Source organism: Rattus norvegicus, chromosome 6 (assembly GCF_036323735.1).
Source record: "Rattus norvegicus strain BN/NHsdMcwi chromosome 6, GRCr8, whole genome shotgun sequence".
NCBI lineage: Eukaryota > Metazoa > Chordata > Mammalia > Rodentia > Muridae > Rattus > Rattus norvegicus.
The window spans coordinates 112,184,386-112,209,448 of NC_086024.1; the positions used below are offsets into that span (position 1 = coordinate 112,184,386).

A 25,063-nucleotide genomic window follows, 5' to 3' on the forward strand; every position below is an offset into this window, starting at 1 on the left:
ATAGCGAAATCTCATCCCTGTCCTCAAACAGATTTCAGCGATGAGCCACTGGCAGGCGGTGGTGGCGTCTCTGCAGCCTTGGTGAAGGTTGTCGTGAGCTGGGGCAGTAACAGCCCGGCCCAGCCCAAATCCCTGGCCTCTTTACTGGAGGCAGGAAATGAATAAAAGCTAAATGAGTTTGGAAATGCCAGGAGGCAGTGTTTATCCCCTTCCCCCACCCCCTCCCCTTGGCAAGGACCGTGTAAAGTTACAGTTTAATCTTGGAAATGCCAGACAGCTGTTCCCCGTTGCTAAGAGACTGGCCCACATTATGCAGATGTCAGAGACCTCAAATGTCTGCCGGAAATTACTGATCATGTTGGAGGAGCAGAGGGGCCTTCTCTCGGCCGGGAAGCGCAGCAGGAGACCCCCTGGGGATAAGGGATAGTAGAAATAAGAAGCCCACCCCTCCCTGCCTCTTCCTCAGATTCTCTGGAACCTTGGCTTCTGGGCTGGTCCTGACATCTGGCCCCCTTCTCCTTTCAGTCTCCTCCTACAGCCCTGCCTCTGTCCTTCCAGGACGAAGTAGACTGACCCATTTCTACCCCCACCTCCAGTTTTCCTTTGGGGACAGCTTTCTCTTGTTCAGTGTCCTTCTGTCTGTCTTCTGGTCTTCTCTGCTGCTTGGACAGCTCTGAACTGGCCCAGACTGATCAGGGAAGTAGCCACAGTTGGAAGAGGGTGCTCTCCCACTCCAAAAGCCCCCCTCACCTGGAACTGGAAGTGGACATAGAGGGGTGTGTGTGTGTGTGTACAGAACACATTTTCTCCAACCTTCAGCATCAATAGGAAACCCAAAGGGAAGGCCATCACCATGGCTACCAAGCTGCTGCATCACTGGTCCCTAGGGAAGGAGGACTTCCATCTGGGCAAGGGGAGGAGAGGGGCAGAGGAAAGCCTTTTCCCATACTCTAATCAGAACCTTGATTGAAGGGTCAGTGGTGGAGGTGAACAGAAGACTAGCAGGCTAGATAAGGGCACGAACTGGCTGCCAGGCAGGGTCAAAGCAAGCCATGGCACCTACTGGGTTTTCAGAGGGGTATTGCTGGATTAGGGAGGGAGAGAAGGCTTGGAAGCCTGAGTATGGTGGTGCCAAGTAACTAGTATTCTCTTAAGAACCCACAAAGATGCCCTGAGGACAGAAGTGACATCTCTGCCCGTGCATCCAGGTGCTACCTGCCCTCCCTACTCCTAGCTATGTGGCCTTGGTCCTCCATCAGCCAGAAAGCACCAACCCTATAGAATGAAGACAGGCATACGTTGTGTGCTGTGGAAAACCTCTCTAGAGATAAGAATGGAGAGAGAGGGAGAAAGAGAGAGGGGAGAGGGAGAGGGGGAAGGGAGGGGAGAGGAGAGGAGAGGAGAGGAGAGGAGAGGAGAGGAGAGGAGAGGAGAGGAGAGGAGAGGAGAGGAGAGGAGAGGAGAGGAGAGGAGAGATATTGAAAGACTTTGGAATCCTGTCTCAAAAGCTCTATAAGAAAGAAGCCTTATCACTGTCCATCTGGCCTTCCCCAAAGACAGTGGTGGAGTTGCCGGTCAGAAAACCAATGACCCTCTTTCTTTGCCAGGGAACCACAGCCTACTCTGGCCTTACTAAGCTATGCCTGGACTTCCTTGGTCAGCTGCTCTCATCCTGCCCTCTCCTACAGTGGTCTTAGATGAGGAACTTGAGACACAGCAGATAGACCAGATCATTAGCTCATCCCACATCTCCTACCTCATCCTTGCCCTGGGTTCAAACCTCAGGATGGTCATGACCTTTCCCCCTGGGAAGGGAGAGTCAGAAACCCCTGGGTTTCTCCTCCTGGGCTGTGAGGGGGCCTTGGGCAAATAACCAAACCTCCTTAGCTCTCATTTCCCCTTTGCACAACGGAGTCCCACAGACATCTTAGAGGATTGCACGAGCTAAAACCCAGTGTTTCTCCCCTGTTAAACTCTGGATACGTTGGGGTTCTTTTACTCGGGGGGCAGCTGGTTCCCAAAGGTGCCAGGCCTTAGATATGGGAGGAGGGGGACCCCTTGGATGGATGGCAGTCATCTGCAGCCCCACTCTTCTCCTCCACAGTGACTGGCTGCTTCCCCTGTGTGATTTGAAAAGGCTGTCTGACAGAAGCCAGGGAGAACTCTAAAGGATAGGTGCCAGCCAAAAAAAAAAACAGAGGCAGGGCAGGGAAGATAATCATCCAAGTGGGGGCTTCAGAAAGGTAGTGCGTGCATGTGTCACACACACACACACACACACACACACACACACACACACACCCTAGTAGACAATGCTAAGCCAGAAGGGGCTCGTCCGCCGGTGGGCCAGGCTGAGTCACGCTGCCTCCGGTCCTTTTGGGTCCTTTTGACTTCACTTGGTGAAGGAGAAAGGACAGCTGCTCTGTCTGGCCTTTGTTTCTCACTTCTCCCCGAAAGGCCTCTCCTGTCATTTCCCATCCTACTCTCCACCACACTGCCGCTCTTTCTCTCCCCCTCCCCCATCCCCATCCTTCCCTTGAAGCGAATTTCTTGCTTTCTCATCCTTTCTTCTCAAAGCTCACGTGCGGGCTGCCTTTCCTCTCTCCTCCTCTCTTCCTGAGTCCTCCTCCACCCATCCTCCTCCCGGCTCCCACCCTTCTCCACTCCCTCCCTCCTCCTCCTTCCCGTTTCTTCCTTTCCCTCCCCAACCTTTTTACTCTGTCCTTTCATCTCTTCTCTCCCCTCACATAGACAAGATTCCCGAAGTTCCCAAATAAACAAAACTAGGTCAAGACTGTGTGTGCATCTAGCCCTCGTCAATCCTGGTCTGTTACAGTCTAGGGACCAAGGTCAACGCTGGGTGGAAAGTCAGCCGACCCTGACAGCCACCTGGAACCCCACCTCCTCACCTCCAGAGATGCCTGTGCCAGGTCACCTGCCTCCCGCAGACTCCGGCCTGGCTCCCAGCACCTGCTGGGAGGTTAAACCAGGTACAGCTGAGTCCCTAGCCTTTCCTGCCACTAGGGTAGGAACCTCCCTGGCCTCCTCCATCCAGTGCAGGAAACCAAGGCAAGAAGAGGACAAAAAAGAAATCCTTTGCCTTAACAACCTCGAACGGAAGGAAAATGGCCGAGAAATGGTTTGCCACCATGGGTGAGGCATACGTCATTCAGAAACAGAATTCAGCAGACTGAGTTTGAATCTTGATCCTGAATGTTCTTAATAAGTAACCTGAGCACAATACTCCTTGTTCCTCAGCATGCACATCTGTTAAATGGGGACATAAAGGGGAACATTTTGGCACTTAGGATGGCAGCACGGAGCTCCACCCCTCCCTGGGAAAATGGAAGTCTTCCAGGAGGACTTGAGGTGTGTTTGGGAGTCTTGGAAGAAGGAAGCAACTGGGATCACACGTTTTCAGCTGACACCAGGAGGTGTGCTCATCGCTTTGAAGGCACTGTCTTTGAATTCCCCAGACACTCCTTGCGGTGGCTCTTCCTTTATTCTTATCTCAGAGGAGAGGAAGTTGAGGCTCAGAAAGGCTAGGCAATTAGCCCCAAGTCACACAGCAAAGTGAAGAAACAAAATTCTTTTTTTTTTTTTTTTGGTTCTTTTTTTTTTTTTTTTTTCCGGAGCTGGGGACCGAACCCAGGGCCTTGCGCTTCCTAGGTAAGCGCTCTACCACTGAGCTAAATCCCCAGCCAGAAACAAAATTCGTAATGCCTCTCTCTGCTGTGACTATGGCAGTGGTAGAGATTGTGGAAAAGAAAAGGCGAGTATTGGCACCCAGCTCTAGCTGGTTCTTCTGCTTGGGACTCCATTTGGGGGGCTATGAAGAAACCCCGGAGGAGAGGGTGAAGGGCAAGAGAGCAAGAGAGGCTACAGGAGTGGCCAGTGATTTCACCTTGTCCTATGGCGTGATCAAAAACAGGTCCCAAAGTGGCTTGTACAGGGTTACCCAGGAGCCTCCCCAGGGAGGGGGGAAGCGGGAATCAGGCCTAGTTCTCTGGTCTCCTGTGGATCTCAGTCCCTAGCCTGTTTCAGCTCCTGGCCAATGGCCAGGATTTTTGCTGGGGAGATGCAAAGAGGGGGAAGGAAGGTGGGCATCGCGTTCCCAACTCAAGAGCTCTGGGTCCCTGGTGTGACGTCCTTCCTGCACAAATAATCCCAAGATCCCCTCCCACCCCTCACGTACTCTGGTTCTTTGCTAACGGAGTTATGCAATAGAGATAACTGCTCCTGTCAGTTGCCACCCGAGATTACAAAGGGGTCCATGGCCAGACTACGGGAGAGGTTATCCTAAAGAACCCCAAGGGCAAAGAAAGCCCAGACAGTTCCTGTAGGAAAGAGGTGAGCTGGAGAATTTAACAGGTGTGGGATGTTCCCCAGCCACCTCCACCCTCCAGTCATCCCCCCCACCCCCAAGCCATCTCAGATTACACTGAGCAGTGCTTTCAAATGGAACTCCACTGTTTCCATGGCAACTCAGCCACGTGGCTGCACCTCCGAAGCTGGGGGGGGGGGTAGCAGTGAGGAGGTGAAGGGCTGCGACCGGGGCGCACAATGTTCCTGCAAGATGAGGGCAGAGTGAAGCTATCTGTCAACTCGGGTTGTCCCTCTTGCTCCTCACCCTCACCTCTGGGACTCCTGTAGAAGCCACACAAACCCCAAGTGCGGACAGAGGAGCCACGGGACAAAGAGGAAGCCAGAGGTTCCTCTCAAACATGTCCTTGATCTTCCATTATGTGGGCCACGACCATGGCCCTGGCAGATGCCCCATCTCCCCGCCCCGTACCTTCAGACTCTTCCACAGAGGCTGGGGGGCACCTGGGGCAGCTCTCTGGGCCCTACTCCTCATCTTTGCAGAGAGGATAAGTACATCTGCCGTGATGCGCGGGCAAACGTACACACGGAGGATGACACATAGAGAGAGGTCCAGCGTGACCCTAGGGGGCACAGCTCACCTGTTGGGTGGGGCCCTACCACGGCGTGCCATGTCATTCAGTAACTCTGGTCTTGATGGATCTTCCCTGACATGACCCTAAGCAGGAGATTCTAACTAGCCCTTCCCTCCTTCCAGGGATGCCAGTTTCCCTGCATGCATTTCTTTCTGCCTTGGAGCCCGGTATGAGCCGCTACCTCCCTTCCAGCCTTCCTCCCACACCCAGCCTCCCCCATCCATCAGCAAGGGTGATCTCAAAGCTCCCCCCACTCAGCTCTGAAATACTGACTCAACAAATCTCCCTCTACAGCAGCAAATGTTCCTGCCCACACCTCCTCCTTAAGCAGCCCCCCCCCACTCCTTTGTCACCTCATGCCGCAGTGCCAGCGAGGCCTGGAGAGGGTGGCTTTCATTATTCTTTTTCTTTATTTTTATCAAAGGTTTGGGTTTCTGTTGTTGTTAGGGTTGGGTTTTTTTTTTTTTTTTTTTTCAAAAAAAAAAATGTGTTTCCCTTGAGACAGTGCAGGCTTTGAGCAGGCTCCCCTTGTTTCCATGGTGACAGCAGCTGGCTCACATGTGTGGTTGCTATAGAAACTAGGATGGCTCTCTCTTCTCACGTTCTCGTCCTTCCTCAGCCACCTCACCACCCCCTCCTTCTTCACAGCACTTGGGGTGCAAAGAAAGGACCCTGAGAAGCTCCAAGCACCAGGGCCTGGCTGTTTCTCTGTACCCAGTGGGTTCTTCCCCATAAGCTTTCTAGCCTCCATAAAAGGAGGCAGGAGGACACAAACAGCCTGGAGTCCCCCAGACAAAAAGAGCTCAATAATAAATATTCTTCTGTTGCTAGACCTGTGTGTAGTTCCAGGATGAAGGCAGCCCAGGTGTGGGCCTTGGAACCTCTCCAGTGATGCTGTGTGCTTCTTGCCAGTGTAGGGGCATAGACAAGTATAGGCAGTGTTCTTTCTTGGGAGGAAGTGGGTGGTGGCAGAGCCGGAGAGAGGGTTGGGAACACTCAGAGAGCACTGGCAGCAGGAGCAGTATGAATGGTCCCCATGCTTCCCAGTGCTAGTGGAAAGGAAGAACCCTGCCTTCTGGACATCAGTGAAGACTTAGAGTCTGGAGGAGAGCAAACAGGGAGAGAGAGAGGAAAGGGCAACCCTGAAACACTCACAGTGAGACAGGATCTCACTGTATCGCCCTGCCTGGCTTGGAACTGGCTCCTATGTAGACCAGATAGATGATTGGTAGATAGATAGATAGATAGATAGATAGATAGATAGATAGATAGATAGATAGAAGATAGATAGGTAGACAGACAGACAGGCAGACTTAGGGGAGGCTCTCAGGTAATATAGTTTAACTGGGCATGCTTGCTTGTCAAGTACCAAGCTTTAGGGCCATACCTGTAATCTTAATAGATTATAGAGGTAGAGAGAAATTAGAGTCCCAAGTTCAAGACAATTCTTGGGTGCTTAGCAAGCTTGAAGCCAGCCTGGGCTGTAGGAGATGCTGTCTCAAACAATGACCAAAAGACACATACTCATTCCATTGGTCTTAGGAAAAGGAAAAAGAGATTCGGATGTGGCCAGAGTCAAGCAAAATCCCCAGTTTTCCTCAGTAAAGGCTACAGCAGGCAGCAGAACTATTTGATTAACCTGCATTGTCACACGCGCGTGGTCCAGAAAGATAAAATAAATACCCAGCGGTCACATAGCAAATGGAGAGATGTAGGAAACAGAGCCCTTGTATTTGAGCAGGAGAGAAATGCATTTCCCAGGTAAGTGTGGACCAAGAGCAAAAGATGCCCTATATTCAGGTTGACAGTGGTGTCAGGGGGTTCATGGATTCAGGCCCGTAACAGGAGTCCCTCCTCTTAGTACCCCAGCCCCCTGAAGGTAGATGCTGGCACCTTCATCCCCATCATTCACCCTGTCTGTCCCTCAGGCCTCAGATGGGAATTTGACTCATTAAGAGAAGACAAAGTGCCTGGGAGATGTCTGGAAGCTGCCTTCAGACAGACAGTGCCAGAGGAGAACGTCCCAGCTCCAGTTCCTCTGCTGCCAGGCAGGGCAGGCAGAAGCATTCTCAAGGTCAAAGAAGACATCATATAGATCCTTGTCCTCAGCCAAGGGCAAGCCTCTGGGTGCCCTTCCTCCGCCAACACAAAGAGTTGTGACCCAGACACAGGGGAAATGGAGCAGAGAGAAGGCCCCAGTGACTGGGAGGAGCCAGTCACTACCCTAGACTATTGGAGCCCAGGGGTCTTCCTTCTATGCCTGGCCCCATTGATGGACAGACAGCCTTCAGGAGAGGCAAGGGCCAACCAGCCCAAGCTCATCCCAGCTGGTGAATTCTGTCAACTCTGGTGGCAGAGAGACAGAGAACAAAGAAATACCCAGGAGGGAGAGGAAATGCTAGGGCAAAAGCCTTCTGCCACCTGGCATAAGGGCTGCCTGGATTTTTCTAGGTTCTTCAGGCTTTAGGCCACCAGAGTTGACAGTGGTGGGCTAAAGGTTAGGGGTGGGGAAACTCGGAATAGGGGAGTGTGAGTGTTAAGGGAAATACATTTGATACTTTGTAGCAAATGCAAAGCTCACCTCCCTGAGATGGAGCTGGGTGGGATGTGCTTGTTCAGCCTGAAGCCTGAGTTCAATGTTCCCAGTACTGGATAAACAAAGTGTGGCCACGCACACTTGCCATCCCAGCACCGAGGAAGCAGCTCTAGGAAGATTGGACTTCAAGATCATCACCCTTGGCTACATAGCAACTTTGAGGCTCCCATGGGCTACATGAGACTGTCTAAGGGGAGTGGGGTGGATCTAGAGAAAACACATTGGTTAAGGCTGAAGACTCAGAGGGCTGGAGAGATGGCACTGTGGTTAAGAGCTCTGGCTGCTCTTCCAGGGTACCTGGGTTCAATTCCCAGCACCAACATGGCAGCTCACTACTGTCTGAAGCTCCAATTCCAGGGGATCTGGCCCTTTCAGACATAAATGGAAGCAAAACACAAGTGCACATAAAAAGAAAAAAAAAAGATTTTTGGGGTTGGGGATTTAGCTCAGTGGTAGAGCGGTTGGGTTCGGTCCCCAGCTCCGAAAAAAAAGAAAAGAAAAAAAAAAGATTTTTATATTCAGATGTCGGGGTGATGTGGTTGTGACATCTGTCACCGTTGTGACATCTGTCACCCCATTGATCACCAGGGCCGATTTAGGCTGATCTGGCTGACTAGACTAGTGTCTCCCTCCCTCATGGCTCCATTTGTATCTCTCCTGAAGGTACACAGTCCTCAAAGGGATGACCATCCCCAAGTAGAGAAGGCCAGGTCTGGTTAAGGGTTTATAATAGCTGCACTCCCCTGCTAGACCCTCAAACAGTTCTCAGGAATGCATTAACCTTTCAGAGACATCTTGAGCTCAATTCCCAGCAACCACATGGTGGCTCACAACCATCTATCCTGAGATCTGATGCCCTCTTCTGGCATGCAGGTGTACATGCAGATAGAGCATTCATATATAAAACAAATAAATCTTAGGGGGAAAAAAGCACTGAGTGCTCTCACACAAGATCTGGGTTCATTTCCAACCACTCACCTGGAGGCTCACAACCGTGTGTAGCTCCAGTCCCAGGGGATCCAACGCCCTCTTTTGGCTTCCACAGGCACCGCGCACATGCGTGCCACAGCGCGCAAACATGCATGCAGGCAAAACGCTCGTACACATAAAATAATCTTTTTATTTTTCAATTAAAAACATTAAAAGGAAACGTGTGCCCCATTACCTCCACACAGAACAACAGTGAACAGCCCTGAGGAATATCTGACATCTGTGAGCTCTAAATAAGCCCACGATGCCCTCGGCGGTTCTTCCTGGTTCTAATGATGCTTTAAAAACTCCACCTCCCCCACCTTCCAAACACTGCTTTGCTCTCAGTCCCTGCCGCAAGGCTCAGCTTCGTGTGGATTGCAGCGTACCACACCACTTCTATTCTGGTTTCTCCTTTATTCTTGCCCTTGCTACGGTGCCCTTCCATCAGCTTTGAACATGTCCTTCCTGTCGGGCTCATCTGCCAGTGCCGCTCGCCCTCTCAGACTCCTCCCTCTTCCTGTCAAGGCCTTCCATGATCACTGTCAGCATGTCCTTCTCAAGGGCCTGCCACGTCAGCTCACCTGCCTCCCGTAGAAGCGCTGCCCTCCTTTCCCCTCCCGGTTTTAGACAGTACCTGACTGAGTTGGGCATGCCCTCAGCCTACTCTGTAAGCCTTGGGTTCTTTGAAGTGGGAAGGAAGGATGTGATGGGTTCCTAAGGCTGCCGTAACAAACTGTCACACACACACTGGGTGACTTGAACAGACATTTACACTCTGGAAGCTGCAAGTCTGACATCAAGGCGCTGGCAAAGCCACACTCGACTTGCAGGATCTAGAGAGGAAGCTTTCCTTTTCCATCTTCCTCCTTCCTCTCCCTCCTCCCTCTGATGGTTGCCAGAAGGCTTGAGCCTTTGCTTCCCTTATAGCAGCCTTACTTCAAATCCGTGCCTCCCTTGCTCCCATAGGCTTCCCTCTGATTCTGTGTTGAGATTTCCCTGTTTGTATGAGAGTATCCATCTTTGTATTAGGACCCACTCTGATCCACTGTGGCCCGAGCTTCACCTAATTTCACCTGCAACGGCTTTGTTGCCGACCACAACTCCGACTTCCAAATGGTTAGGAGCACTGCTTGACCCATGAAATTATGTGTCTCTCACATTTGCTTTGCTTGCTTGTTTTCCCCCATGAGACTGGAGACTGAACACAAGGGCTTATGTGTGCTTGACATGTGCCATGTAGCAATGCTCCTCGACCTTCCTCTCCTCCCCACCCCCTTCACCCACACAAGACAGGCTTTCTCTGTGTACTCCTGGCTGTCTTGGAACTCGCTCTATAGATGAGGCCGGCCTCAATCTCAGAAATCTGCCTGCCTCTGCCTCCTGAGTGCTGGAATCAAAGGCATGGGCCACTACCCTCTCCCGGCTGGCTTCTCAGCCAGTGGTTTGCCAGTTCTGGTCTCCACCGTGCAAACACATACCTTGCTCTGTTTATGGGTGCCCTAGTGCAGGCAAGTCTTCAGAGGAGCAGAGCACGTGGGACTGCATACAGCACTGTCTCATTGTTCACCAAGCTGTGCTACGCATGCAGGTCCATACACAGGCAGCGACACACATGTTTGCACACGTTTGGGTGCACAGTCACAGAGGCATGCACACACGCAGGGGCACACAGTGACACACACACCCAGGCCCACGCTCACAACTGGTAAACCCTGTCAAGGCCACCAGAGCTATCAGCAATCCCCCAGCTCTCTCCTGTCTCTCCACCTTTGTACTCTTCCGTGCTTGCCTCTTCCTTACCTGAGTAGCTGTGGCTTCTCCCTAAGGCCCACCATCTCTATGACACAGTCCCTACCCTCACAACCTTCTAGACTGTCAAGAGGCCATTTTCTGAAGGCCTGTCTTGCCTTTGCCTTCTACCCACTCTGGGGAACTGCTCCAACCAGCTGGGCTGTGTTCCTTCTGTGAGCTCCCCCAACCCCCCCACAGAATACTGTCAGTACAGCTAAGAATGAAGAATATGTGGACAAGTGACATTTACCTACTAGACCCTCGGGCACTCTTTTGACCTGAATTTCCCTACTTGCTACTGAACTTGGCACCCACCTATCTTCCCCAGTCACTGGGACCCTCTGTCTCTTGTCAGGTCCGAATCACCTTCCTACTCACTGTTTTGTGACTTCTCCTGCCCTCTAAGCTTCCTCAAACAGCCTTCATTTTGCTCTGCTCTCTGAGCTGGCCTTTGCTTCTGTAATTGGATTAGGTTTGTGTACGTGCTGTTTTGGGGTGTTGCCATGATCTGAGTTCCACAGGAAAGCAGCCCCAGCCCCCTGAGAGACTGCACTCTACCTGTGCCATTCCACCTCCCCGAGCAGCACCCCGGGGGCACCCATGGGAGTTTGCTGGGAGCACCCACATGTGCAACGCCCTTCAGGGCTCATTGCTGACAGCAGAAGAGCTGGTAGGAGGAGAAAGTCTCTCTCCTGGGGCATTCCTATGGGAAAGTGTTCTCGAAGCAGCAACAGCCCAAAGGCCCATGTGCAGGCAAGGAGAAAAGATTTCAGATAGCCTAGGTGGGCTCATGGAGACTCAGGAACCAAAACCAGTAGGGTCTTCCCTGCCTACATGACGGAATTACCCATAGCTAAGGGCCCAGACGGGAGAACATCGCCATTATCTATCCTGCACCTGACCCCTTTTTCTGGTGGCCTTGAAGGCAGGGCGTCACCTATCCACACTCCTGAGGTCCAGCGTCAAAGGCTCTGTCTAGCACCTCTCCCACATGGAACTCACCCTATATCCAGTGCCCACAGGCTTCCTTTGATACTCCTTTCTCTCCCGCCCTCCAACATGTCATCAAGAATGGTGGCTTGTGTTTTCTGAAGGCCTCTACAGGACCTGTACCTTGCCAGCCTAGGCTATCCCAATAGCTTAGAACAAGGCCTGCACTCCCAAGCCCTCAAATCACAATGGGACATCAGGCTTCTTGATGGCACAGCAATTTGATGGCAGTGTCACAGTTAGCTTATACTCAAAATTGTTCTTGTTTCGCCAAGATCCTTCCATGGAGCTGGTGGTAGTGGTGCAGCCTTTAATCCCAGCCCTTGGGAGGCAGGGGCAGATGGATCTCTTAGTTTGAGGGCAGCCTGGTCTACAGAGCGAGTCCCAGGACAGTGAGGACTACACAGAGAAACCCTGTCTGGGGAGAAGAAATCTTTGCATGGATTCCCACGGAACTCAGAGGAAGTTTGCAGGCCTGTCATTTTGAGGCCTGTGTCGTGAGCTCTATCAGGAGTTGGGGATTTTTCTAAGCAGCCATAATCTTATCCCTTCTTTTAAGATTTCTTTGTGAAGGTAGTATCTTATTTAGCCCTAGCTGGCCTTCAATTGGATATGTATCCAAGAGTAGCCTTGAGCCCCTGATTCTCCTGCTTCTACCTCTTAAGTGCTGAGGTCATGGACATGCCTACTTTTTTCATTATACTCTTAAGCAATCCCTGCTCCCCACACCTCTTGGTTTTCCCCAGTACATAAAGACCCCAAGTTGCTAAAAGTCCTTCAGTCCATCCATCCATGTTTTGCCTCCGTATACACCCATTTCTGGAAGCACCCTCCGTCCGTTTCCTTGAGGAAGTTCATCTCCTGCTGATGCTGTTACTTTAGTATGGAAGTCCTGCCTCGGGCAATTTGGCAACTCTGCCCAGCTGAAGTCTCAACTCCCTCAGTCTGACGAAGGCAGCCGGAGCTCTCCCTGTTGTTGTCACTCCAGCCACCCACCATTTTGTATTCGAGGCACGTTGACTGCTTTGATGAAATGGTAACCATTTTTCTAGAAGCCACACTCCTGCCTGCATTATTCATGGGTTCCTCTGTGCTACCAACAGGCATAGGCTGATCTCACCACCCCATTCAGAGAGAGAAAAGGTAAGGGCCTGGTGAATGATACCCAGTCCCTCCTCCAGCCTTTTCTTCCCAGCCCTTTAAATGAAGAGGATTAAGGAGGAAAACTGTACAGGCCTTAGGCTCCCCATAGGCCTGCGATCATCTGTTGCTTCTTGTCCTGTCCCCTTGCCTATTCCACCAAGCTGGCACACTGGACAGAGGCTCTAGAGAGCTAAGCAATGAACTGGAAGAGTTCATCTCACCGTGTAAAGTCAGTATCACCAACCCCAGCTGCTCTCTATCCCTGGGGTCTGCCTAGATCCTCTTCGAACACAGCGGTACCACTAGAGGCAGGTATACCAGAAGGCCCTCCCTCCCCTCTGGGTTACATGTCTACTCCATCCTCACCTTTGGTCCTGCCCCAGGCCTGTGACAGGACACCCTGAGCAGCTTACAATGCTGAGTCCTGTTCTCCTCTGTGCCTTGGTCTTATGCTTGCAGTCCGACAGTCTGGCAGGAAACGGATGACCGACAGAAACCTTCATAAGGATCGATGCCAATCTTGCCCTCCTTTTGGGCCCCACTGGGATGAGTGACCTGCTGTCTTGCCTGGTTTTCTCAGCCCATCCCCCATTGTGCCCACCTGCAGCTTAGCCCTGAACACCCAGTCATATATCATGTCATGACAATGCCATGTTAGAGCCCCTTTCTTGGAGACAGTGGGAGTCACAAGTCTGGCTCCAAAGTCCCTCCCTCAGCAGCCTCCCTTACCAACACATAGTCGAAGGTTCCAGACAGAGCCTAACTAAGCTGGAGGAAGCCGTCATGCCCCATGCTTATTTGGTCATCCAATCACTGAATATACTCTGTAAATAGTCTCTTGGGTTAGAGGCTCTTCTTCCCTCTGGGCAAAAAACAAACCCAGAGATGTCAAAATGACCAGTCATGTATGACTACAAACACCTGCCATCCTAGCACCTGGAGAGTAGAGACAAGAAGACCCTCAGCTATACAGCCAGTTCCAGACCAGCCTGGGCTACATCAGACCGTGCCAAAAAAAAAAGCCTGAAAGAAGAAAGAGGTTCATGTGACTAAGGTCACAGCAGCAGCGAAAAGCAGGCTGGGTTCAGCTTCTCCTCTGCAAAGTGCCCCTTAGAAATGACTAGGAGCAGAGAGCACCCCCAACCCAGTTTCCAATCCTTCTTAGAGCCAGAGCCGCGGGGGTTGAGATGCCACGCCCAGCTGGCTGGGGATGCTGTGTCTCTGTCTGCCACTGAAGGACCTAACTGCTAATCAGCAGCGCTGGTATCCAGGCAACCAGCCTCCCTGGCTTCAGATAAGCAGAAACAGCTGGAGCTGCTGAGGCTGGGAGCCGCAGGGGAGGAAAGGAGCCAGCCCATCCTCACGGGTTATTTTGAGCCGGTTACACGCACTATCCAGACATCAGCTTGAGCTAGGGCCATTCCCCTGGTGTGTCCTTGCCACAGCCTCTGGGGAAGGGTTTCTAGGGCTCAGCCCAGCAGGGAGCTTGGCAACCTCGAGTATGGGGTGGGCAGAAGAACTCCTGGTTTTTCCCTTTCTTGAGCAAGAGAGGGAGGAAAATTGATACCTTATCTCGAGGTAGAAGCTTAAGTCCATCTGGTAAACCAAGTACTTGAACTTGGCCTTTTGGGGCCTCCAGACCTTAAGGGAAGTCCGGGCAGGCTTAAGAGCACTTTCATTTATCCTGTACAGCATCTTAGGAGTACTCTAGGAGGGTGGTAGCCATTGAGCAAAGTACTAAGTCAGACCAGCTAGATCTGGATGGGTCCAGCTCTGTTCTTCTAGGTTTGACCTTTCCTCTTAGACTCAGGTTTCTCTGCGCAAAACAAAGACAAAACCCACCTGCAGAGTAGCTGCTGGAAACTGAGGGAGTGGCATGTGGCCTAGCCAGCAGGGTGCCTGGCACAAGGGGTGCTGAGGTGGCTCTTCCCTGCCTAGTGCTGCCGGCCTGAACCTCTCTCTCACACAGGAGCATGTCTGTCCCCGTCCCCCCACCCCCACCCCTCTCTCGTCCTGGGCTATTTCTGTCTCCCTTTCTAAAGGTCAGTGCCTTTCCTGGGATGTGGCAGCTGTCACCTTTTTTTCCTTCTAAGTGACCCTGGCCCCATGCCCAGGAGCAAGAGGTTGTCCTGATGACGGTCCCCGCCCTGTCCTCTACCACATCTGGCCTGGGTATGCCCACACCACAGTACACAAGGCCCTCGGGTCATTTCTGGGTCTGAAGTGTGTGCTCAGCTCTGGACTGACACATTAGCCACATCAGCAGCCAGAATCCTCCTATTGTCCCCTCAACACCCGGACAACCGAGGTAGGTGCTGACCCCCTGTTAAGCTCCACCAGCTTAAAGGAGAGGACAGGAGGAATCAGCCTGAGAAAGTCCTCACGAGGATATCAAAGCAGTACTGCCTTCCACCAGCTTGGCATCTGTGCCCTTGAGATCTAAGTCTTTGACTGGGGACAGGAGGTAATTGTCTCCACAGAAACTCTTACTTTTAGCATTAGAGCTGATTTTTTTTTTTTTTTTGAGGGTATAGGGAGAAAAGCAGTGGATGATGGTTCCTTATCATCCCCGAGTAGAACCTCCCCAGATATGGCATTGACTAAGTCAGCCTTCTGAGAAGGGAGTGGCTTCCTCCGAGTGACCTACAAAGACCCCTAGAGACTCAGGGCCCTCAGTACCCTTGGTGCCATTGCCACGTGACTGACCGTAGGTAGAACTGCCTGATACTTATTCAGCAGTGTCCCAGCATCAGGAGAGTTCCCTATTTCTGTGTTGCTCTCAACCTCACAGAGGAAAGGACAGACTCCAAGCTGACTGTGTTCTCCAAGAGAGCCACAGTGTGTTCTGAGGTCCTGGAAGGGGCATGGATGGGGGAGCCTGGCTGAGCATAGTGAAAGACTGGATAGAGCCAAGGTTTCCCAGAACTGGGTTGTCTCCATTTCACCAACTAAAAAACACAAGGGAAGGAGAGGACCCTGATGTGGTGTATAGCCCACACTCACAACTCTACTGTTCTGGGGGCTGAGGCAAGAGGATCCTGAAAGTCTTTCTCCAAAAAGATAAAAGGAAAGTAATAGAAAACAGGAAAGAAAGGAGGGAAAGGCATGCTGGTGGCGAGGGGGAGGGAGGACCCAACCCAGCTGGTCTCTTGTCTCTCCCATCTTTCCCCATATGACACCCTCAGGTCCCCATTCTCTCCCCTGACACAGACTTGCCAGAGGGAATCGGGACTCCAAAGCAAGATAAACAGAAGGGAAGGGGGCTCAGGAGGCACATTCCAGAGCTAAAAATAACAGGGTCAGCTGGCAGCCTCAGCCTTCCTCAGCCCCCCAGGGCCCCAGCCAGTCTCCTCCTCTCTCCCAGCTCTCTACTGGGCCCCAATCTGGGAAGCCTGACTGCATCTGCTGAGACCATGCCAGCATGGCCTCCTGACTGTACCCTCAGCTAGGGAAGGTGGAAGACCCAACCCCAATGAGGTTCCCTTCTCCACCAGGTCTAACTAGGCTCATCATCTCTTAACCTCTGACCTCCGTTCTCTCTCTCTCTCTTTTTTTTTTTTCTTTTTCTTTTTTTCGGAGCTGGGGACCGAACCCAGGGCCTTGAGCTTGCTAGGCAAGCGCTCTACCACTGAGCTAAATCCCCAACCCCGACCTCGGTTCTCTTAATGCTATCACAAAATGCAAAATTTTGGTCCTATAGGCAAAGGTGGTTTGGGTGCCCCAAGGCCATTAAAGATGAGCTCTCCTAGAAACATACCCTGCACTTAGTAAGCAATTCTGCTATTGTGTGAAGAAAAAGGAAGTTCCAGAAAAACAAACAAACAAACAAACGAACAAACAAAAAACTCATGATGTACTTACTATGAACCAGGAAATTTAGGAGGAAGAACTAGGAAAATTGCCACAAATTAGAGGTCAGTACTGGTTTATGTGATGATTTTAAAGCACCTACTATGGGCCATACTGTGTGGATCCTGTCCATCCTCCTTTTCACTTTGTTATTACCAAATGCAGGTGTTCCAGCTGTGGGAAACGGAGGCTTCGCGCCGCAAGGAAAGAGCCAAAGTCGTCCAGGGCTACTCTGAAAAGAGAGCACCTCCAAAACCATGCTAAAGCCAAGCACAGTGGCAGATGCCTGAAATCTGAGCATTTAGGAAGCAGAGACAGAAGGAACGGAAGTCTAGGGGCAGCCTGTGCTACATACCTGTCAAACTTAAGGCAACGCGGGCCACCTGAGATCATGTCTCACAAAAACAAGAGCAAAAGCTCTCTACCCAAACAACATGTACATCTGTGTACAGTGCCATTGACACAACAGGGTCTGTCCTTGTACACTCTATGGTGAGTTGGGGGCTTTCTTTGACATGGTTTAAATTACCACCTCTCACTTCCTCCCACCTGCTTTCTACGTCCAGAGACCTTCCTGTAGCCCACCTCACCCCTACCTTTCTCCACTAGAAGTCAGAGTGTTAGTATATTCTGTAAGTCCCCTGAGCAAACGTCACAATGGTTATGCAAACTCTATCCTCTGGGCCAAAAAGCTCTTCCACAACTGGCCCTGCTCAATCCCCTGCCTAGCAGCCTTCCAAACATGCTCCTCTTGCCTCATGGCTCCCTGTCGTGGTTTGAATAGGAAAGTCCCCACAGACTCATGTGTTTGAAGGCTTGGTCATCAAGGACTGGCACTATTACTGAGTATGGTCTTGTTAGAGAAAATGTGTCACTAGTGGGTGGGTTCTGAGATCTCAGATGCTCAAGCCACACCCAATGTGATACTCTCTTCCTGCTCCTTGCAATCCAGATGTAGAACTCTCACCTCCTTCTCCAGCACCATGTCTGCCTGAATGCCGCCATGCTTCCTGCCAAGATGATAATGGACTGAACCTCTGAAACTGTAAGCCAGGTCCAATGAAATGTTTTCCTTATTAAGAGTCGCCATAACATAGAAAAACCTTGTCTCTAAAATAAAAGTTGTCATGGTCATGGTGTCTCTTCGAAGCAAAAGAAACCCTAAGACACTCCCTGTCCTGGGAAAACTTTTTACTAGTTATATGCATATCAACCTTCAGGTCGCCCCTAGAATGATACCTTCTCTTGTGTTTAGTTTAGTTTTGTTTTTGTTTGTTTGCTTGTTTTCTTTTGGGGGTTGAAAGCCTGACTTTCAACAGCTGAGCCATCTCTTCCACCCAGCCACCACCTTCTCAAAACCATATCCTTAGGCTAGGTGTGGCGGCCTATACCTTTAGTCCCAGCACTAGGGAGGTAGAGGTAGAAGCAGGAAGATCTCTAAATTAGAGGCAAGCCTGATCTACAGAGTGAGTTCCAGGACAGCCAGTGCTACACAGAAAAATCCTATCACGAAAAACCAAAACAACAACAAAAAGTCCTTTTCTGGTTGGGGATTTGGCTCAGTGGTAGAGCGCTTGCCTAGGAAGCACAAGGTCCTGGGTTCAGTCCCCAGCCCCGAAAAAAAAAAGAAAAAAGAAAAAACAAAACAAAACAATGACTTCATGAAATTCTTAGGCAAATGGATGAAACTAGAAAATATCATCCTGAATGAGGTAACCCAATCACAAAAAAACAAACAAACAAACAAAAAAAACCCAAAAAAACAAAACAAAAAGTCCTTTTCTAATTACCCTAGATTGTTTTTGTGTGGTATTCGGTATTCCAAGACATGGGGTTTTTTTTTTGTTTGTTTGTTTTTTTGTTTTTTTTTGTTTTTGTTTTTTTTTAAAGAGGAGGCGGCTTCAGGTCGTGCAGGCTGGCCTCAAACTTGCTATGACGTCAAGGACGGCCTTGGAATCCTGCTCTGCTTGTCTCCCATCTCCCAAGGGCTGGGATGACAGGCATGACCACTATGCTCAGCTTGCCAGTTCCTTTACATTCCAGCCACTCATTCATTCCATGCACTCATTCATTCATTCATTCATTCCATGCACTCATTCATTCATTCCATGTACTCATTCATTCATTCCATGCACTCACTCATTTATTCATTCTATGCATGAACTCATTCATTCATTCATTCATTCACACGATGGTCTGGCTGCCTGACTGTGAAACATCCATAGGAGCACAGGAACCTTGTTGTCCCACTTCTGGCTGGATCTTCGGCATTCTGATGGGGCCTGGCACCTGTGAGCACCAGCAAGGATCTGCTGGGTAATAAACAGCACCCTTGCCCAGGTCTGGGGGGGTTTGGGGGTGTTCAAATACAGCCACCTGGAACCCAGAGAGGTGAATATTAAAACACCCTAGGGTTCTCTATCTTAGTTAAGGTCTCTATTCCTGCACAAAGCATCATGACCAGAAGCAAGTTGGGGAGGAAAGGGTTTATTCAGCTTACACTTCCACACTGCTGTTCATCACCCCCAAGGAAGTCAGGACTGGAACTCAAGAGGGTCAGGAAGCAGGAGCTGATGATGCAGAGGCCATGGAGGGATATTTCTTACTGGTTTGCTTCCCCTGACTTGGCTCAGCTTGCTCTCTTATAGAACCTAAGACCACCATCCCAGGGATGGCACCACCCACAAGGGGCCCTCCTGCCCTTGATCACTAGTTGAGAAAATGCCTTACAGCTGGATCTCATGGAGGCATTTCCTCAAGGGAGGCTCCTTTCTCTGTGATAACTCCAGCTTGTGTCAAGTTGACACACAAAACCAGCCGGCACATTCTCTGAGCCCAACCACAGGGGATATGTATGCCCTTAAGAAAACCTGGCTGGTTCAGATGACTTCCTAGGACTGTTCCAGAACTGAAACTGGTGATGGGCAACCCCACCCCCACCCCCGGGGAGATGCTGCTTCTGAGGCCTTCACTGCGGCCTCCGGCTCCCGCTCACAAGCAAGTGAGCAGCATTCTGGTGGCATTAAAGGCTGCTGTAGAACCAAGAGTGGTGTTGGGTGTTGACCCCAAGGCTTTCGTGGGTGCTCCACCACTTAGCTAAACAGCTCCAGCCCTCTCTGTTTAATTTCCTAGGAACGAGGTCTCCATGAATTACCCAGACTGAACGTGTAGTCCAGGCAACCTTCCTGCCTCCGCCTTCCCTAGCTGGATCTACAGGTGTGTGCCAAAGTGTGGGTCTTCGGAAGGCAATCTGAGGAGAGGGTTTACTAGAGGAAGAAGCCAGGGTCAGGAGGACAGGACAGGCCTGGAAACAAATGGAACTCTTGCCCCCAGCCCCATCTTTCACAAAGTACCAAGCACTCTATGCAGAGGAAGGTGGGAATATCAAGAGAATTTCAATAAAGCTCCCTGTAAAAATGGACCAGGTTGCCATGTACCTGTACAACACTCCTTCCCTCAACCCCCTGTTCCAGAAACACCTGCCCAGTGCCTCAGCCTTGGGAGGGGCTCACAGCCTAAAGGACAGCAGCGGCAGGGCCTCCTTTGGTGACAAATGGAGACGATGTCACTCTTTTCCTAATTTTTCGTTTGATTCTTAATGATTTAACCTTTATTTTTTACTTTTATGTGTAGAGATGTTTTATTAGCATGTGTAGCATGTCTACGCCTGGCGCCTACAGAGGCCAGCAAAGGGCATCAAATAAATCCCTTGGGACTGGAGTCATGTGCGCTGGGAATAAGACCTAGTTCTTCTGGGAGAACAGCCAGTGTTCCCCCACCTCCACCCCCGGGCTGGGGACCGAACCCAGGACCTTGCGCTTGCTAGGCAAGTCCTCTACCACTGAGCCAAATCCCCAACCCCAGCCAGTGTTGTTCTTAACCCACAGCCATCTCTCCGGCTCCGCCCCTGCTTGGATGATACTTTTATGTATTTATCTTCCCTGCGTGAACACAAAGGCAGAGAGCCAGTTCTCTCCTTCCCCCAACCCTTGTAGGTCCTTAAGATCCCACTCAGCACCTCAGCCTTGGTGCCTTTTCCCACGGAGGCATCTCCCCAGCCTCACCAATGGTTTCTCTAGGTTGAACAATCCTACCTGCTGAGGCCAGAAAGATAGATACCCCTCAGCTGTTCTTCCAGAGGACTCAAGTTCAGTTCTTAGTATTCTCATCAGGTAGCTCACAGCTGCCTGTAACTCCAACTCCAAGAGACCTTAAGTCTCTGACCCATGTAGGCAACACACACACACACACACACACACACACACACACACACACACACACACTTTAAAAGGGTCTTTTTATGTTTTAGTATCTAACTGCTAAGGGGGTAGGCATGTAGCTAAAGATGACCTTGAACTTCAGATCTTCGTACCTCCGCCTCACAAATGATGGGCTAACTGGTTATAGCACCACTTAATGTGTGCAGTGCTGGGGATTGAACCCAGGGCCCTATTCAGTGCGGGCAAGCAATCCACCAGCAGAGCCCAAGGCACTCTTTTAGGCTCTGGCGCTCTCTCTCGCTCTCTCTCTCTCTCTCTCTCTCTCTCTCTCTCTCTCTCTTTCTGTGTGTGTGTGTGTGTGTGTGTTCCTCTGTGTATGTGCTTTCCTCTCAATCTCTCTGTGTGTGTTCCTCTGTGTATGTGCTTTCCTCTCAATCTCTCTGTGTGTGTTCCTCTGTGTGTGTGTCTGTATGTCTGTGTGTTCCTCTCAACGCTCCCCCGCCCCGCCCCTACCTCCCCTCTTATTTCTCATCCATGGCCAAAAAGTCTCCAAATCCCTGTCCCTGCTTTCCAGACTCCTCTGCTAAACAAGATGCACCTGCATCCACGGGCCTCAGGATTCCACCCCAGGATTCCACCCCCCCCAACTCCCTCCCCCCCGCCCCGTGAGGCACGCAGCACAGTGACACTGACTGAGCCTAGACAACCCTTCAGATTTTCTTTGCCTCTTTTTCAAGCTGAGTAACCATGTGGTGGCAGACGAGGCCCCGCCATGGAGCCAGCCAACCAGCCACCGGGGCCCAGAGGCAGCTGGGGTCGCCATGGAAACCGCTAGCGCAGCGCCTCACAGGGTCTGGCCTTTTCACTCCGCCTTTTTGGCAGGCTTCCTCAGCCACCCTGAAACCCATTCACCGGGCGAACCAGGCCCTCTCCCGCGGCCCCCTCCCTGCCCTTCGGTCCCCTTCAGTGAGTTCTGCCTCACCGCCCTCTTCCCCTCTCGGCTCCTCCCAGCCACCCTCCTTTCTGTCGCCCCAGCCAAAGCGCTAGGAGGGGAGAGCTGAGCCTAGGAAGGGCTCGGTTTTCAATTCTAAGCCGATTTCCCCTCCACAGGCAGTGAGCCCTTTCATGCATTTCCCCTATTATCATAAACGCAGGAACTTGCATTAGGATGAATGAACAGGAACTCCTGTCTTTGTCAGAGCTTTGGCAGACGGCCAGCCATAGAATGACCTAAAACACTCAGAATTAAATGGAGCTGGAGAGGGGGTGGAGATCCCTGAGGAGTGAGAATAGGGAAGGGGGTGGCCTCTGGTCTCTAATTATAATAACAGAGCATTCCCGGTGTGAGCAGGCTCTGTGCTAAGCCTGGTGCACAGATGCTCTTTAAATCCTCACAGAACTTCTACATCCCCTTGATTCTCCCATCCCCATTTTTATAGAGGATGAAACGGAGGACCAGAGATGTCAAGAGGCAGGCCCAAGATTGCCCAGCAAAGAAATGATGGAATAGGATTTCAGATCCTACGCAACTAAACTTCAAGGTCATTCCTACTGAGGGCTGGTAGCTAGCTCCACAGAGTCAGCACTCATGGACTAGACAGACCCTACCTCCTCCCTGCCTTCGATCATGCTCTATTTCCATCGTCGCGGTAATGTTACAAACCAGACTTGCTGGCCCAAATTGGATCTAGCCACAGTTAGAGCAGCTCCAGGGAGAGCGAGCAGACAGTTCCCAACGTCGTGTCAGGTCCCGTAGGGCAGCCTGGTGGGCACAGCCTTAGCAGATCACATGCTGGTCAGCAGTGTACACACTGGCACAGGGCCAGTACCCAGCAGATGTGTTTATCGGGCACTGGGCTGAGAGAGCCCCACCCTACTCCAGATTCGAGTCCCTCCTTTTTACCGTTCTAGCGGAAAGCAGGGGCTGAAGGAAAAGGAGGTCTGAGTGGGAGTACTGCGTCCTCACTTGCTTTCCAGCTGGGCCAAGTGGGCGTGGCTGCTTTCTTGCCAAGCCACCCTTCTGGGAAGCCTGGTCTGACCCTCAGGCTCCACCCCAGACACTCACTTCTGAGAGCTGAGTTCCTACCTCGACTACAACTAGGAAGGACGCTTTCAGCGACGTCCCCTTCTGGATTCTAAGTGTACAAGCTCAGCTTCATTCCAGAACACAGACACAAACTCCCATCTTGGGTTGGTTTTATATTTTGGGTTTTTTTTTCTTTTTTTCTTTTTGCAGATGGCAGGAATCTAGCAGTGACTAAAACAAGCAAAATCTCCTGCCCTCAGGGAGCAAGGAACCGAAGTGGAGTAAGACAGACAGTAAACAAAACACATTTTTTAAAAAAAAAAAATACTACGTCAGGAAGTGGAAACGCTGTTTATGAATGAACCAGCAGAAAAGATCAATGAACACAATCGTTTAGAGGTCAGGATTAGACCTGAGAAACAGTCTAGTCTGAACCCCTCGATTTACAAATGAAGGCAAGGAAGCTCAGAGAGGGAGCGTAAGGTCACGTGATGAATTATTGGTAAAAAGCTGGGCTAGATTCCAGCTCTCCTTGGCTCTGCCAGGGCCAAGGCCTGAGGGAGAAAACTCAGCCGATGGAAGTCGGAGAGTGGGGGAGACAGATGTCTGCTGACTCTCCCCCCTCCCTGCTTTGAAAAGGTTTTACTTATTCTTTTTTTTTTTTTTGGACAGGGTTTCCTGTTTCCTTGGCCGGCCTCAAATTTGGTGTGTAGCTTAGGATAACCCTGAACTTCTAACCTCTCTGCTACTAGGTTCTGGGTGCTGGGGTTCTAGAAGAATCCCCACACATGCTGGGGACTGAACCCAAGGGCTTCTAGCATGCTAGGTAAGAACACCTGCCAACATTCCCAGAACCCCTTGTTCTGTCTTTAAAAGCAACATTCCTTTTTTTTATTTATTTATTTACTTACTTACTTATTTATTCATTTATTTATTTTTTTGTAATGAACCTTACTTAGGGCAGTGCTGAATTTACCAGGAAGATATCAGCAAGCAGGAAGTTTGATGTCCTGATGTCCTGGAGGCACCTGACAGCTCTCATGAACACACACACAGCAGGATGGAAGGCTTGGAGAATCAGGACATTTGGATGTGCGATGTTGGAAAACTGGAGAAGGGAGGGCTCATACTTTCATAGTGCCTAGCCCTTTGGGAAGGGTATTGTTCTTTTGTTGCTGACAAAGCCCCAACCCACAAGCAGGGCTTGGCTGGGACCTGCAACTCCTCTGGGTGAGTGGGTCATGTGTTTCCCAAGCCCTCTAATTTTTCCCCCGTCCTGCCTAGCTTGCCACTCTGGCATGCCCTTGGCCTCCTACTGGGTAGAGGGAAACAGCCAACAGCCTCACTCCTGTGGAGTTGACATGCACATGACAAGCAGTTTCTGCCCAAGCTCCAGGCATCACCCAAGAGGAGAGTCACTATCCCCACCCACGCAAAGAGAAACCAACCATCAGTCAGGTGGTCTCTGCGTGACTCGGGAAGGCCGGGGAACATAACGCTGCTACAGAGGGAAGACTCAAGTGCATACTCAGATTATGACGTAGCCCGACTCTCTCCTCATGCTGCCTGCAGACCTGTCCCGGAGCGCTTCCTGGAGTCTGCCTGGACACTGTCTTGATTGGCCCAGAATGTGGGCTGATGTGAGCCACACCCAGCTTTCTCCCCTTCCGTGTCCCTCCAGTGTGGTTGCTCAGTGGATCAGGCTTCTCTTTGTGACCCTTGATGTCTTGGGTTCACAACCAATGAAGTGTCCTGGCCATGTGGCCCTGCACCAGGATCCTGGCCTAGTGGCCAGGCCATGGTTCCCATGGCGATGCCCTACCCTTGGACTGTCTCATGGGCCCCCACAAGCCACTGGAATGTCTCAAAAATACCATCCTTCAGGCAAACATCCAAACCGCCTCTCCCAGACGGCAGTTCTCAATTCTAGCAACAGGAAAATCCTTTCAGAGCGTGTCCTGATTTTCAGCTTGGAAAACAGATGGCCACCATCGCAAAGCTTGCCGTCCACCCTCTTATATCCTTTTTCCTCTCCCCCACCCCCCCCTCTCTCTCTCCAATAGCAATGCTGTGGTTACAAACCTCGGGCAGAGTCTGAGCTCAAATTCCAGTGTCTCCATGTCTTCCCACTCCGGCTAGCCCATACAGCTCCTGTGGCCCTCGCCTCTTCATCCTTCACAGAGATGCCAGTCAGCCACCTGCAGCTCTTGGGGCGGACCAATGACTCTTTAAAGAAATGTATTTATCTATTCATTTGCATGTGTATACACCAATGTCTATGTATGGTGGGGGTCGAAAGACAACATATGGGCCCCAGGGATCCAATTCAGGTTGGCAGAAAGTGTCTTGACTCGATAAGCCATCTGGTCAACCCTGATCAATGATTCTGTGAGAAGCTCTCCCTGTCAGCCATCCTTGCTCTAGGCTTCTTCCCTGGTTTATCTTCTGCACTGGGCCTATCACTGCCCGATAAAGTATCATTTATATTTTGGGTTTTGACTGTCTTTTCTTTCCAGAA

The 25,063-nt window shown here is 51.0% G+C and overlaps 2 long non-coding RNA genes across 3 annotated transcripts; both read left to right on the top strand.

Annotated features, from left to right (window-relative positions):
- Positions 1-14,599: 14,599 nt before the first annotated feature.
- Positions 14,600-17,433, top strand: LOC108351370 (uncharacterized). Of its 2 annotated transcripts, none has more exons than XR_001838641.3 (3): positions 14,600-14,758; positions 16,465-16,791; positions 17,252-17,433. It is a non-coding gene; the product is annotated as an uncharacterized LOC108351370 (long non-coding RNA). The 2 variants fall into 2 exon arrangements; XR_001838640.3 differs by lacking the exon at positions 14,600-14,758 and adding an exon at positions 15,168-16,364.
- A 4,438-nt stretch (positions 17,434-21,871) lies between these two features.
- Positions 21,872-25,036, top strand: LOC134479453 (uncharacterized). The gene is made up of 2 exons (XR_010052750.1): positions 21,872-23,371; positions 23,505-25,036. It is a non-coding gene; the product is annotated as an uncharacterized LOC134479453 (long non-coding RNA).
- The last annotated feature ends 27 nt before the right edge of the window (positions 25,037-25,063 follow it).